The 15,709-nt window shown below is 37.1% G+C and overlaps 1 long non-coding RNA gene across 9 annotated transcripts in view; it reads left to right on the top strand.

The window, feature by feature from the left end:
• Positions 1-15,709, top strand: part of LOC136842529 (uncharacterized) — a 136,549-nt gene that overhangs the window by 107,931 nt on the left and 12,909 nt on the right. Inside the window, exon 1 of one of the 9 annotated variants that reach the window (XR_010854253.1) lies at positions 6,971-7,071. The exons of 7 other annotated variants lie outside the window; for them this stretch is intronic. This is a non-coding gene — a long non-coding RNA (uncharacterized lncRNA). Of the gene's footprint in view, positions 1-6,970; positions 7,180-15,709 lie in introns of those variants that run through there. One more of the 9 variants, XR_010854251.1, reaches the window with a different exon arrangement.

The raw sequence follows: 15,709 nt of genomic DNA, 5'->3' as shown, positions 1-15,709 counted from the left end.
AGTTGGGGAAAACTCGCTGGTATGCAAGCAGTTAGCTTGCCCAGGTAATTCCTTGGGTGCAGTTGCTCTCAGGTTCCGACTTCTTTAGACTTGTATGGCCCAGTGGGTAACGCCCTTGCTTTCCACCTGAGAGACCTGGGTTCGATCCAACGTGAGTCAGAAATATATATATATATATATATATATATATATATATATATATATATATATATATATATATATATATATATATATATATATATATATATATGTATATGACTATGAAATATTTTCTGTTAAAACAGACATTCTTCTGACAGAAGGAGCCCATGAAAACGCCAAAAGGTAGAAGGTTATTGCTATATTTCAGAGACCAAACTGTCTCCCTTTACTGGCAAGGATATGAATGAAGTAAGGGATGCAGACAGGCGGTATTTATACCAAGAAATCCAGAGGTCACCCGTTACGTCACTCCAGTTGATAGCTTCTTAATCTTCTTAATCGCTGGTTGGAGGAAGATTTTATCTACAATACCTGAGTCCCACGCTCCTTTTGATAGATTCATCGTATTCTTTGTTTAATCAGGACTGATTCCACCATCTGGCTTTTGAACCGACAATTACTGCTATAAATTATACGAGACGCATTCCAGTTTATCCTGTGGTTATAACTGAGCTCTGTTGGCCATACCGTACTGACCTTTTATGCTGTAAATCCGATATACGATTTGTCACAGTGGAGGCAAGGTATTTCAGATACTCCTGTGTCTTTGGGGACTGGCTTTTGTTGAACGTTATTCAGGGATTTGGTTAAGGTATTGGGTACGTAAAAGCAAAAGGGTTAGAATTTCCAAGAGTCTGTGTCAACGTCATAATCCTGTCCAGGTGTGGGATTTTAATTTTATTGTTGGGCGTCTTTAGTCTTGTTTGGCGGGGGACGGACGATAGAATATTGTGTTATCTTTATGAACCGCTTTCTCACTTATATAGTCAGGGTATTTCAAAGATGACAGCTGCCTACGGATTAGTTCAAAATCCTTTTGTAGGAAATCCTGGGAAGCAAATCCTTAAGGCTCTTAAGGATAAATTGCTGGCTACGCCGATCTTCATAGATCTGTCATGATAACTAAAATAATGGTTTTCCGTGTACGGTAAATTTGTATTCTGTCGTGTCTCTAATTATTAAAACATCAAGAAAAGGATTTTTTTTTACTTTTTCCCACTCAACTTTGAGTTTGATGCTGGGCACTAATGCATTTAGTTCTGAAAGAAATTCGTTAAAATTGCCCCACCTGTCATCACAGAATGTTAGGATGTCATCGACATATCGCATCCACAGCATGGCTTTAGGTTTTATTACATTTATTATTACAGTTTCAAAATATTCCATGTATAGGTTGGCTAAAACAGGACTTAAAGGGATGCCCATGCTACAAACGAATTTTTGTTTATAGAATGACCCCCGAAAGAAAGACGATGTTTGATACATATAATTCAGTTAACTTTATTTTATCTAGGGCTAGTGAGAAATGATCTGAATAGGGGGCTAATTTTTCCCTCCAAAACTGTAGAACGTCCTGTAGTGGTACTTTTGTAAATAGGGAATCTACATCTAAGCTTAATAGTTGTATGTTGTGAAGTGGTATTTGTGCTTCTTTGAATTTGTGACAGAAACCTTCAGAATGCTTAAAGTGAGTGGGAGAAAATGTGCCTAAGAAAGGGGAAAGGAGGCTGGCTAACCAACCAATTAGAAATTTTATTATGGAAAGCTCCGGCACATGAGATGATAGGTCTGAATGGAAGATTATTTTTCTGAGTTTTGGGAAGTTCATAAAAGTAAGGTAGTTTTGTTATGAGACAAATTTTACTGAGTCTGTAGGTCATCCTTGAGAAAAAAAATTCTAGGTCTCACCTTTTTTTTTTATTAAGCTGGCCTTATGCCTGCACGGGCTCTTGCTCATAGAACAGCCCGTATATCACCTTCTTAGAGCTTGGGACAGCGTTTGAAACTTTGCTTCTACGTCTCGCCTCGGCAATCAGGGAGAGATCTCGTATGATTTACTGGAACACACACACACAACAAACCTCATGTCCACCCTTCTCTCCTCTTATTTCCTCTCTGCTGCCCTCCCTCTACTCGTCGCCTTTCACAGAACTTCTGGCTGACGCATGTGCCTTCATGAACACGTCATAGTTAGCATGGGTCCTAACTATGACATACATCACAATCATTACTCTGTTCACTATTCACTGTCATAGCCCCTTCACTGTTAGATTTCACTGTCATGTTCCACACTGAGTCCACGTCAAGCAGATTCTGAAAATGCTGATTTAAAGCTGTTGCTTCTGCTTTATCTCCTGTAACCTAAACAAAAGTAAGAAGCAATAGGTTTCCGAGTAGCATTGATGAGTCACTACACCCACGTATAGCTCAACCGTGACTACACCGACATGAAGTTGGCATCACGCGATTGGTTGCTAACCGCTTTCCACCGTATTCTCAACGAACATGATTTTGTTTTCCCACCACAAGGTTTTATTGTGATCTATAACACACACATACACACACACACACACACACACACACACACACATATATATATATATATATAATTATATATATATATATATATATATATATATATATATATATATATATATATATATATATATATATACCTGTAATTAGGCTACTTGAAATCTTAGCTTAATGATAAATAATATTGCCAAGACCGGGAAGAACATTCTTTATTGTACGAGCTGAGGTATAAAACCTCATCATCAGGCTGAAAAAACCGACAAGGATGAGAATCTATAAAACGACAATAAAATGAATTGTCATAATAAATCTTCAGCAAAATTACTAACGAAATATATAAAATGAACAAGTAAATACAAACTAAAAGGGTGAGACGTAAAATAACGAAAATTAAAAACACAAACAGAAAAATATGAAAATAAAACTAAAGTGAAATGTAAACAAACTACCAATCACAAAGTAAAATATTTAACGACCTAATTGAGTACCTACTATGAAATTACACGATAGCTAGTTGAATACCAGACGCGTTGTTGTTCAATTCCGGCTTCATCTTTTAATAGTCAGCGACTCTGAAATTAAAAGGTCCAGTCTATTTGAACAAAAAGACAGTACCCGAAAATCCAGGTCAGTGAAAGGATGATCCTGTGCTAAACTGTGTTCTCTAATGGCAGAAAAGGGTGGTTTGGAAAGGGGAAACCTAGTTCTAATAGAAAGACCTCTGTGTTCCAAAATTCTGTGTCTGAGCCAGCGGGAACTAGATCCCACGTATCGCAGACCACACTGCGAACAAGTGAACAAGTAAACGACACAGGAATTAAGGTCCACAGGCAGAATAGGCTTCTCTCTCAAAAGTGATCTTATTGTAAAAGGATTACAGAAAACAAACCGGAAACTGATTTGAGGGAAACAATGCTTAAGTATTTCTTGTAACTTTTTTCGGACCATATAGCTACTATGACCAAGGTAAGGCAATTTAATGTACTTTACATCTTTACTAGCATTACTGTACACCGGTCTGGGGCAAAACTTTTCATTTAAAAAATTTTTCAGAACTTTGTGCAAATCCTATAAAAGCTTCAAGCACAGACGCATATAAGGCAAGCACTTTCTGTTGCTCTGAATATTATAAGAGGACTAAACTAACGCAGTGATTGAAGGAGGGTAAACTCTCTCAGATACAAGAGATCAGTTAGGAGTTGGCAACCGTAATTACGGCGAGATATCTGCATAACTTTATTTTGATCTTCTGCTCGTACGGTAATAAACAGCACCACAATGGCGTCAGTGGCCCATGAAGCTTCTTCCATACCAGACAATATCAAATCCTCAGTGATGTTTATGTATTAATACTACTCGCAACTTGCAATAACTGTAAATGAACACCTACATCTTAAAATTACAAATACTGCACGCAGAGCCAAAGCTTTCCTCTTATTTACAATTTTAGGTAATTCTATATATTAGCTCCGCGCCTGTTTTTACCTTTTCAACTGGTTTTTTTCTACACTTTTAGGGGTTCTGATCTGTTTGTTGTCGGCCAAATGGAATGTCCCTTCGCCGTGTTTAGTACTGGCCCGCGTGGGGGGGTTACCCGTACGTTAACAAGTTATTGCACTTGCCGGACGGGATATGAACCGTTCGAAACAGACGTAGCCGTGCTCTGTCTTGTGAAGATCGCGTATGGAAACCCCTTGTTGAATGGACTTCAGGGGTTAATTACAGGTTAATTACACTCGAGCGCCAAAAATTAAAGGTAAATTCATAATTAGCAACCAAAAGACTATAGAAGAAGTTAAGTTAGAAGGCAGTCGCCGCCGCGGAGCTACTATATAGTTCTACCACAATTTTATATAGCGAGAGAGAGAATTTGGTAAGATACTGAAAACGTTAAGGATCTACATCTTAACCGTTACATGGGATATTTTAAACTTTAGCTATGCTTGATCAGCAGTCCAAGTAATACAGAAAATTGTACACATCATTGAATAGCCAACTAGCTAACCCGTCAAGATACGTGAATACCCAGTGCAGTCTGGCTCAGGCTATCCCAGCTGCGAGTAATGTTAGTGTTTACGCAGGAAACAAGAGCTCGGAGAGAGAGAGAATAACAACAACAGCGACAAAAGCCCTGACAAACGCTAACTATGGACAAAAAATAAAAAAAAAGTTCCGGATTCATCATCTCAAAGAAACAAACTGATAATCATTAATGAAAAGGCTTTCATGCAAAATATAGATTTCCTGCTTGCAAAAATTACAGGACATAAAACAGTCACGCTGAGAAATAAATGACTGTACACAATGACTGAAGGGACTGTATACTTCCCCGCCGAGAAAAAGGTAAATAAAACATTTCATAAGTGAAAACACTTTTGATTTTGGATATCATTAGGTCTGGTAATATCGGCTATCCAAGCACCAAGATTCGGTATAGCATCGTGTGCAATAAAAGCGGGTACATTATGATAAGCACACTTAGCAATTTTTCTACAAGAAGATTTACTCGAAAACAAAAAAATATCCTTCGAAAATTAATAAGGAAAATACCTTTCAGACTTGCATCTGATTAACTTTTTAAACGATTAAGTGTAGAGTAAAATAATAAATAATATTACAATAATCGCCAAGGCAACTGCATATATCGGCAATGCCTATTCATTGCGACCTACCCAATAAAAAAGGCAAAATAAAAGACATTTCAGGACTTTGAGTATAATATCGCGTATTCCGTTTTTCAAGCTTGGTCGAAATAAAGGACTCAATTGTTATAAATTATGATACCACGCAAGAGTTACCTTGAAGTTCTTAATAAAGGTTCCCCTATGATAATCATATTGTAAGCTGATCACAAGCACTCACACACGCAAACAAATAGTCCAATTTATGAAACTAGTTCTGTAACAAACTATCAATAAATATTAGACGCTGCTACACCAATATAAATATGCTGAAAATATACTGATATGTATTTGTATCTTTTACAGTTCCTACGACCATAACGAGAAAAGAGAAGTTAAAAAAAGCTGATGTGTTTGGTCATGTCATTTATGAGCAATGCAAATGCGTTGCCAGTCGTTACAAAGAAAACAGAAGAGAAAAACAGGCAATTTCCTCTCTGAAGCTCTAGATTTTAATGTAGCGAATTCTTGGGAGATCATATTAGGCATCATTATCTCGATGAAGGGGCTCCCTTTCACATTCCAAATAAGGTTAATTTTCAGTCAAAGGATTAACATTGGCTATTCAGACAATGACGAATAAGCATATATAAAAGTGTCCATAAACCATAAAGGCTTCGTGGATGTTACTGTCATTTGGTGGTGTTTTAGGTTAAGTCCACATCATATTAATATATTACATATTGTCATAAGAGATGGATACAGTTGTAGCCAACAATTGTCAGTATTAAGATTATAAATTTATATTTCCATTATTAAATACATAACACTTCCAACAAAAATTACCAAGCTTGTGACATCGAAGTGCAGTAAGGCTACAAATTCTCATATTTTCCTTGGTTAGAAAGGCGTGCTAATACTATGGTGTGTTGTACCCGCTTTTCGTATGAAAAGTTTCATCGAAAGGATAATTTGTCCTGTCTAATGATTTATATTCCCATGAAGTATGTGCACTATGTTGGCAATGACTTGCGCGGTAGGTGATGATGTATTATCCACTGATCATAATTAGTCAGTTGGACCCACCTGCGAAATATGAAGCTGTGTTAATCCTAAAAGGCTGACACATGATTCTGAATTACTATTTGGAAGTTATAAATATGAAGGGTAGAAATTTGCAACTGCTATGACATTTGCAATGCCCTGGGATTTTACACGTTTGCATAAACGCGATACACTTGTGTTGCTCTGCAAGATCAAGCTCATTATTATGGCTGTTTCCGAAAAACATTTATTCTGAAAGGAATGCATTGCCCGTTGAAACAAAGCAATATCCCTCATACATTGTTTCCTCGTACATTAGTAGCGTTACACTACGCCTTCTCCAAGGCACTTTACGCCTAGTTGAAACAGTTAATGGGCCATCACTTTATTTCATTTGCATACTCCAACATTGAGACAGTTTTTAATATTCTTCATTCATCATACCTAGTAATCATTCTTTTTCATCTCCTTTCCCAAGGTCTAGAGACCTTGGCCTTTCCCTTTTACTCCGACCTTTGCATTTTCTATCTCCGCAGTCAGTTATTCTATACCGTATGTTGACCCAGTGAAAAATGTTAAGCACGTTTCGACTGTTCTGTTTGTTCTGCGTTGGCATAACCACGATCATTAAACGTCCGATCTTTGTGATAACTGTAATTTTCAAATACCAATTACATTTACAAGAAATTGAAACTAGATAGAAATTGTTTTGGCAGCTGAATTTTTTTCCGTCAACACTGATGATTCCATAAACAGCACGCGAGATGGCGCCACTTGCTTCACAAGGACGCCAATGCAAGGTCTCTCTGTAAGATTTGCTTATTCGCTCATCCTTGATTTTAGTGTGTAGGACTTCAATTCCACTCAGTAGCCTTCGGGACTTGTATCGGTTAGTACGATTGCAGTTGTGTTATAAAATGTAGAAGTGAAGGGTTTAAACTCCTGTTAAGATGTTGGTGTTAATATCGAACGTGAGGTTTCACTCTCAAGTATTAAGGTACGTTTTTAGAAATGGGGGCAAATACTACGTCAGATTGACTTATGGTTAATTGTTTTGAACTGTTCTGTGCAGGTGAACCGTTTCACAGTGTTAAGAGCTTTTGTTCTTGGTAAATTTCAGTTAGAAATTATTACGAAAAAATTCAGGGTGAAAATACATATGACTGGCTGAAAATTAATTTTCAATGATTTTACTTCCATTTTTAGTCAACTGGCATAGTGTAGACATTCTGAAACTGGACAGCCTTCTTGGCACTGGGCTTTGCATCCTAAACCCACACTTTAACCTTTGCTAAACGAGGACTAATGTTATTTATAGGGATATATCAAAGCTTGACCTAACCCTGGTTGCCTCGTCCTACCTAGCTAAAAGCAACCCCATCCCTCTTTTGGTTTACTTAGCCTTTGCTAATTCCGTATTGGAGAGAAGATATTTCTTAAAGTACCTCGTCTATAAGCCGACTTGTTGTCGATTGTATGTAGCTGCTGTCTGTCAGACAATAGTAATAGGCCTTCCTAGAGTCCACCGATAGATTTTAATGGTGTCCTTTAATTGATTTGTGCCATTAAGTAAAAGTGTATTCATCACAACTTAAAAAGTGTTTCTGACAAATGTAACTGAATTCCAGTAAAAAAAAAATCGATCTAAATTCAGAATGTCCATGCCAAATGACCAAATGCAGCTTGTTCCTGAACGGACGTAAATTTTACCCCATTGAAGAATGTCAATATTATTGGAATGATTATTATTAACAGTAATATAATCAAAATAAAATAAATGGCCATATTATAAGAAAATGGTAAATGTTAGTATATGCATTCCCTCAAATATGAATATCCGTTGCCACCATATTGAATGAGACCGAAACTACAACATTAGTTGGGAAAAATTGTTATAAAGCTAATTTCATTCTTAACAGTGTAGAAAAGGTAGAGCTAGCTTTAGAACTTGCCAAGAAAAGTCATATTAAAAGTACATTTTCAGGCTTTCCATGCATAAGTCATGGTGTAAACCCTGACATAAATATATGTTGCATGAAAATTTTGTAGAGACTTGTGGAGTCGTTCACGTGCACACAGTATTTACCCCAATGAGACCAAAACCATTTTCCCAACAACTGAACTCCGTTCGATATGCAGTAGTTAAGTGAAACTGGCTGTTAATTTGAGCTCAGCAGAAGGAATGTCTTATAAACTCCTTCCTCCTAGACTGCGTGAGCTCTTGGAGGATGTAAAATAGCCATCCTACAGGGGACAATGATGAATTGTGAGGAGGAGTAATGGTGGGATCCAGTTGGTGCCATCCACTGCTAATTAGGTGAGGTACAACACCCTAAGTTAGGTTAATGTTTGGAAGGTTAAGTTAGGATGTATTCCACTTATGTTGGTGTGTACTGAGTTATGAGCTTTACAGGAAAGTATGTTCAGTTGCCAAAATGAAAGTGAGGATGCCAAGCGCTCCAGTGGAAGTCAAGATTTCATCAAAAAAATACTCTGGTCTCCCTGACGTTATAAATCTCTTGAAAAGTTTTAGTAGGAAGGTTGTACAATCTCGGATAAACTTTTGATGTCATGGTATGGAATTTTTCTCGACTGTGAAGAATTTTAGTTATGGATAATCCTTTTTCCTGAAGATCTATGTGGGTAATAAAGCCTAGATCTATAAATTTCATGCTCTTAGTACTTGACAAAGAACTTAAAATAAGCCACCTCAAGTTTCACTAGGTCCAGAGTCGGCCCTTACTAGGTCCAGAGTCGGCCCTTACTAGGTCCAGAGTCGGCCCTTACTAGGTCCAGAGTCGGCCCTTACTAGGTCCAGAGTCGGCCCTTACTAGGTCCAGAGTCGGCCCTTACTAGGTCCAGAGTCGGCCCTTACTAGGTCCAGAGTCGGCCCTTACTAGGTCCAGAGTCGGCCCTTACTAGGTCCAGAGTCGGCCCTTACTAGGTCCAGAGTCGGCCCTTACTAGGTCCAGAGTCGGCCCTTACTAGGTCCAGAGTCGGCCCTCACTAGGTCCAGAGTCGGCCCTTATTCCTTATATCACGTTACCACACTTACCAACCACCTTTGGGCATGGGCCCTTGGCATATGGACAACTTATTCTTAACCAGCCAGCCATCTCTCAGTGTGGCCAGAAAAGAATGTGTTGGCCTTGTACTTGACCTGCTAATTTTACCCGTAAAGTGGCCAATAAAGAATTTTGATATTTTGTCATTTCATTGATTTTTTTATTTATACTTGCATGTTACCTCAATGCATTGTGAAGCTTCGAAACTCGTGTTCGGTAGCCCTCTTGTTTATCTTCAATACTATTTGCTTGTTTTCTGCATTGGTTAGCTCAACATACCTTTAGTTCATGTAATTGTGAAGTATTTCTCTATTATTTCCCTTAGGTTGGGTAAATCTTAATCATCCTGAATAGACGTTGTCAGTAAAATCAAAATCTGTTCTTTTTTCCAGTCACAAATTTCAAGATAACTGATTTCCTTTGATATAAGCAGACGGGGTTACTTGTACAAAAGACATGAGTAACCCTGTTGGAGTGGTGTCAGTGGGTGTCTCATTATGTGACAAAATAATTATATGATTCAGGTTAAATAACTCAAGAAAACCTGAGTGTGTAAGGGAGAGGATGTCAAAGTGGCCATACTGATGGAGAGATTGTTAAAGAGCTCCAGTGGAAGTTCCTGGAGTCTTGAAGAAACTTATTTATCCACAATTGTCCCCTCTTGGACATTCCACGGGCCGTTTTACTGTCTTCAAGTCTCTTCAACATTCTTCCTTGTCGCAACTGCCTTTGACCAGTTATGTCTTAAATTTTTTTGAATATCTTGAACTTTTCAAATCTTACCAGTACTTGGACATTGTACTAAATACTTTAAATTTGGAACTTCATTCAAGGGTCCTTTTTCCACTATATTTGCATCTTGTCTCCATAATTATAGCCGTATTCATAAATGTATTTGTATATTCATACTTTTTTTTTGTGTGTTTCTGTACTGAATTATGCATTCGGGTTTCTTATGATAGTGATGAAAAGTGAATATTCTGTATTCCATTCTTGCTGTGAAAGATAGCCTCTGAAGCTGCATTAGAGTGGTGAGATTATCTTTTTGGCATTAAACATTCCTAAACTAGTTGCCTTGTTAATTACACCTTACAACTTGGGGAGTAATTTGGTAGACCATTGTAGGCCTTCACAGTAGTCTAGGCCTTGTAATTGTTTTCGATGTTAAACGTGAGTTATATCATGACTTCCTAACAAACGCCACATGAAATTTATTTGTTCCTTTTTAATTTCGTTAATTTACATTTAATTTTTTCTTGGAGATCTACATTACACCGACATCCTTTGGTTTTAGAAAATGTCGCATTTTAAAGGTTTTAAATGCCAATGCGTTCATATGCTTCATATTTTTAATAGTATTGGGAAAATAACATTTCCTTCGGCTCCCATTTCTTAGGCATAGTATGTGATAAAATTCATATTTTTAATAGCTTTGGGAAAATAACATTTCCTTCGGCTCTTATTTCTTAGGCAGAGTATGTGATAATATTCAAGCGTAGTCAGTATATTTTCTTGTATTTCATTACTTGGCCGGAATGTATGTTCATAGTGTGGCACTTTCATTTAGAATATTAGCATGCATAGTTTGACTTTGTAAATGCAATTAACGACACTGATGTACTTACTAGGCTGCATTTTCATTTTTTTTAAGTTAAAGGAATAAACTACCTACATTAGTTATATTCTTAAAGTTGAAAAAAAGTAGTCAACCATTTTAGGCGCTCTAGATATGGAATGCTGATGTTTTAATCCACATGTTACGAGCCTTAAGTAAACCCCATCGTTCTTTCCCGTTTGATCTTTCAAACGCGTTTTTTAGCCAGGTTTTCATCAGTGCTTACTAGTTTCCCGATTACTGAATAGCTGAAGAGTATCCTCTTCTCCGTAAAGGCACTGTTCCTTTACAAAGCGCCTCATGACTGGGCGTTAAGCAATTTATGTTCGCAGTCTCTTCAAAATCTTCACTCCCACGTTTCACGAATACTGTTTGACCATAAGTTGACATTCATTGCCCGTTAGTAACAAGCTTTCTTGGGTTAGCCTATACATAAGTAGCTGGCTGGAAACTACAGTAGGTTTGCCTTTTTTATACCTAGTTTATTGACGGTCCATATTACCTTTTGCCATGTCGGAGCGTCAATAAATTACCATCTGTTTAGCTTAACGATAAATGGCTGATGTCATAGGCTGCAAAATTGACAGAGTATGACTCCGTCTGTGGACAGAGAAGTAATTGATTAAATTCCTCCTTTTTATTCTTCATTTCATATTTTTCCTTTCTGATAATTAAGTTTACATGTAAACCCTATACCTACCTGTCTGCGCATGTCTTTATTATTACGAACCTAGTTTTCCGCGGTTTTCATTTCTCTTAACTTTATTTCAATGTTGTCAATTATATGTAGACTATAGTCGGAACACGTAAATATGGATTATTTCTATTGAATGCATGACGTTTACAAATGTCTCAGCATCTACGGAGTTTTTTAATGTTCAAATTTAGCCTTTTTTTTTATTAAGCAGTGATTATCTGTAACTTTCGCTATTAAAAGTCATAAGATTGCCTTTGTCGAGTACTTGATGAAATTGTTGTACAATTTTGGGGTCCGTATGTTGACGGGATATCATTTGTTTGGACTGATTGGTGTTAGGCTCAATTTACCCTTGGAAAGGAAACAAGTGCGTGTTAGGTGTCCCTGTCAAAATATCCTTTATGTAAATAGTGATAAAGCAATTCGGTTGCTAAGAGAACTTGGTTTTTCCTTTCTCTTGCTTCTTGTCCTCGTTGTAATTGCTGAGACTATTACACAGGGTGGGCGTCAGTGGTTTTATAATAAAAGTTCCTGCTGCAGAAAGGACCACGCACAAATGTAGTTATTCAATGTCCGATTACAAAAGAAAATGCCCTTGAACAGCTCATTTTGGAGTGACGAGAATTCTTTCCTATTGGGTGAATAAGATTAAAATCATCCTAGTATTCATCAAATTCCCTCAGTACTGGAAGCGATTTGGTGGAATATTTGTTGTGATTTAGTGGAGCCGATCCTCCAGAATAAAATTTAGGGCGAGCCGTGAGGGGGAGGTCGAGGGGGGTGTGGTGGTGAAGTAGAAGAGACCATTGATGTTCGCAGAAAATATCAAGATACCCAATTGCTGTAAAAATTGTTTTTGAGGTACTGAGCCGCTTTACACGAACAACCTTTGTAGGAGTTTTAATTCAGCATGACATTGTACAGAGTAAGCGCAGGGATATGGTAACGCTCTTCTTATATTTAAAGAATTGCTCCCTGGAGTTAACTTTCTATTCTTGTACTGCTGATGCTTAGTCTACTTTACGATCCATACCTTCCGCAAATTTCAGATTACAAAATCTTCGGTGACATTCTATGAAGTCATTTAGAATTTCTGTTCCTTATGATACTCAACTTGTGGGTAATCCTAGTCTTCCTGAGGTTACAGAACTAACAGTTTCTGCTGGTTTTGTCCTGCCTCAGTGTGACATGTAGCCTCTAGCACCAGAATCCTTTAGACTTTTTCTGTTTATGGTAATGGCTACGGGAGCGCGTGGCCGCGGCTCGTAGCAATGCGTGGAAGTCTCCTATCCAGACATTGGAAAGACCAATGCCATTGTTACTCAACTTCAGCCTGGATCGAGGAAATAGTGAAGGGTTAACATAATATTGACGTTGGCTTTTGGTTTTAATGGTATGTATTTTCGTGATTTTTTTTTCATTTTTTTGTTTTTGTTTTTGAGAACATTGTATCGCCTCTCATATAGTCTTTCCGAGCCCCTTGATAGTGTCTTTCAATACGAGAAACAATTGATCATCATAACTTCTCATTGTCACTAGTTAATGATGTATCTTGAAAAAAAAGAAATCTTAGTTTTTCCCCACTGAGCATTAACAGCTCTTTGGGAACATTTATTTTACGTGGCTAATGCAACACTAAGCTATGTTCCTTAATGACCAGAAGTTTCCGAGAGCTCTACTAACCTGAAGAAACTCTATTCTTGGAACAACGTGATGAATAGTCTGGGATCCGTATATTGAAAGATCTTTATAACATCTGTCTAGTGCATCTTGGCTCCATTTACTTAAATTTGTCCGTGTTCCTGCGCATATTTTCAGGTATATACCTAAAGGTCTTTGTATAATTGAGAGGTATATATCTAGATTTTTCGTATTAATTTTTTTAGATAATTAGCCAAAGAAGCTCTCCTAGGAAGGAAGTGATTATATTCCTATTAGGGAGTTTGAACGTAAACATATTTGCTTCTTTCAAGGCTACGTTATGTGGTAATGTCTTTTTGTATGTATGAGTTGTCATAATCAAATGTTCATCAATTAGTATTAAATTCCTGACTGTCTTTTGTATATTTTAAATTCTTCTTGATATATCAATTTACATTTTCATACATTCGTGTTTAGGTGAGTGAACATTTAATTGATGATTGGTATTCTGTAAAATAAACTCCTGGTGAACATTTCCAGTAGCGTTCCTTAAAAATGGCAAGTTTGTTCTTGGTGGGTAGGATTATAGTCTTTTAGATAGCTTATCGATTTTATTCTTAAAAGCTGCTTTGACATGTCATATTTTTCGATGAATGGGTGGTAATCTTTTTCTAGGCACATTTGTAATATATTAAGGCAGTATAACAACTTTATGAATGTTCTGTTTTAATGGTTACTCTTTTATTCTGTGATTTCCCAGAGTCAGCATTTTTTCAACTGGTTTTCTTTTCGGCTTCTGAGCGAAAGAATGCTTAATTTTCCCAATATAATGCTTAACGTAAGATAATTACTAATTTCTTTTGAAGATCTTTGCTTTCACCCAATAGGTAAGTAGGTTTTCCTTTCCCCTATTCATTGTGAAAATGTACGCAACTTTTTCGTGTTTCCCTGCTGAGAGAATAATGTGTGAAGAGTACAAAAATATTTGCATCAAGATATTTCAGACTCTGATTATATCTTTTAATTATGGAGTTTTTAAGATTTATTTCTCCATCAAATATTATGTCTTCCTTATTGTTATTGAACTGAATGCTATTAATTTCAAATTTTTAGGTGCACTGTAGACATTACTTGAGGTTCTTTGCAGCGTCCCTTTGGCCCCTAGCTGCAACCCATTTCATTCCTTTTACCACACCTACGTTCATATTCTCTTTCTTCCATCTTACTTTCCACCCTCTTCTAACAACTGATTCTTTGTGCAACTACGAGGTTTTCCTCCTGTTACACCTTTCAAACCTTTTTACTGTCAGTTTCCTTTTCAGCGCTGATTGACGTCATAGGTCCTAGGTCTTTGGCCTTAGGCCTAAATTCTGTATTCTGAAGTTGTTGGGGGGACGAGAATAACTTGCTATTTTCACTTATTAGATTATTTCACACTGTAATATTCATTCGTGTATGTTTAACTGTGGTAAAGATTGATAATTGTAGCTTAACAAGGTTAACCTTCCTCTTTTGCCCGGCATGAATGAGCTTATTGCAGCTTGACTAGCACTTCGTCTAAACAGCGTATACAGAGATCTATTTATGGAGGATGAGTGGGTCCGCTTTTTTTTTCCCTCTGCTTGAACAAAGGTTCCCATTCACTCAGACGAGCAAATATCTTTATTCTATTAACTTGTTTGCATGCACTAAAAGAACACACAAAACGAAAGTTACCAATTTGCTTTTTAGAAGTTTTTACATCTGTCTCAATATGAAGTTTCTCCCATGGTGCTGGCAGTCACGAACTCTTCTCTCTCTCTCTTTTCCTCTTCTCTCTCTCTCTTCATTGTCGGAAAAATTCAGCATCTGCCTTTCCTTCTCCCTCCTGCCATTCTTTTTTATCAAAGCACTGTTTCCTCCGCCCCTCGATTTTTTATGTCAAAAATAAAATAGTTCTGTTCAGAGAATAATTTGCAAGCTGAATGTTTTAATGCAATATAAATATTTGTACAAAATTAATATTTGCATATGAGAAAGATAATTAACAGACTCTGATTATGTCTTTTAATTATGGAGTTTGTAACACCACTATTAAAGATGGTGAAGGCAGTAGACTTATTTCTCCATCAAATATCGGAACGGTGGCACCACTTACCTTTTGAAAAGGAAGCTCTTCATCTCGCATTTAAAAACCCTGGCTTTCCTTCTTTGAAGCAGTGTTCGTGTGATTATGTTTTTGTTCTCATCGCTGCTATTTTTTCACCCAAATTGTCAGTATTTTATGGAAAATTTTGCATATAAAGTTAACTTCGTTGTCTAATCGCATCTTTTTTCACTGCACAGTCGGGATACAATGTCCCTTGAATGAATTCCTAGTAATTTGCAGCACAAAATGAGGAGTTTGGCAGTGTAGAAGGAGATACGGGATTAAATGTGTGTATTTATATCTTCATTCCTTAGACAGTACATAGGACAATCCTAGAAACCTCTCATCCTGGGAGAGAACAGCAAGATCCAAGATGTGCAG

This window comes from Macrobrachium rosenbergii, chromosome 10, assembly GCF_040412425.1.
Source record: "Macrobrachium rosenbergii isolate ZJJX-2024 chromosome 10, ASM4041242v1, whole genome shotgun sequence".
NCBI lineage: Eukaryota > Metazoa > Arthropoda > Malacostraca > Decapoda > Palaemonidae > Macrobrachium > Macrobrachium rosenbergii.
The sequence above is the reverse complement of the archived record's forward strand: the minus strand, read 5'-3'. Positions and strand labels throughout refer to the sequence as shown.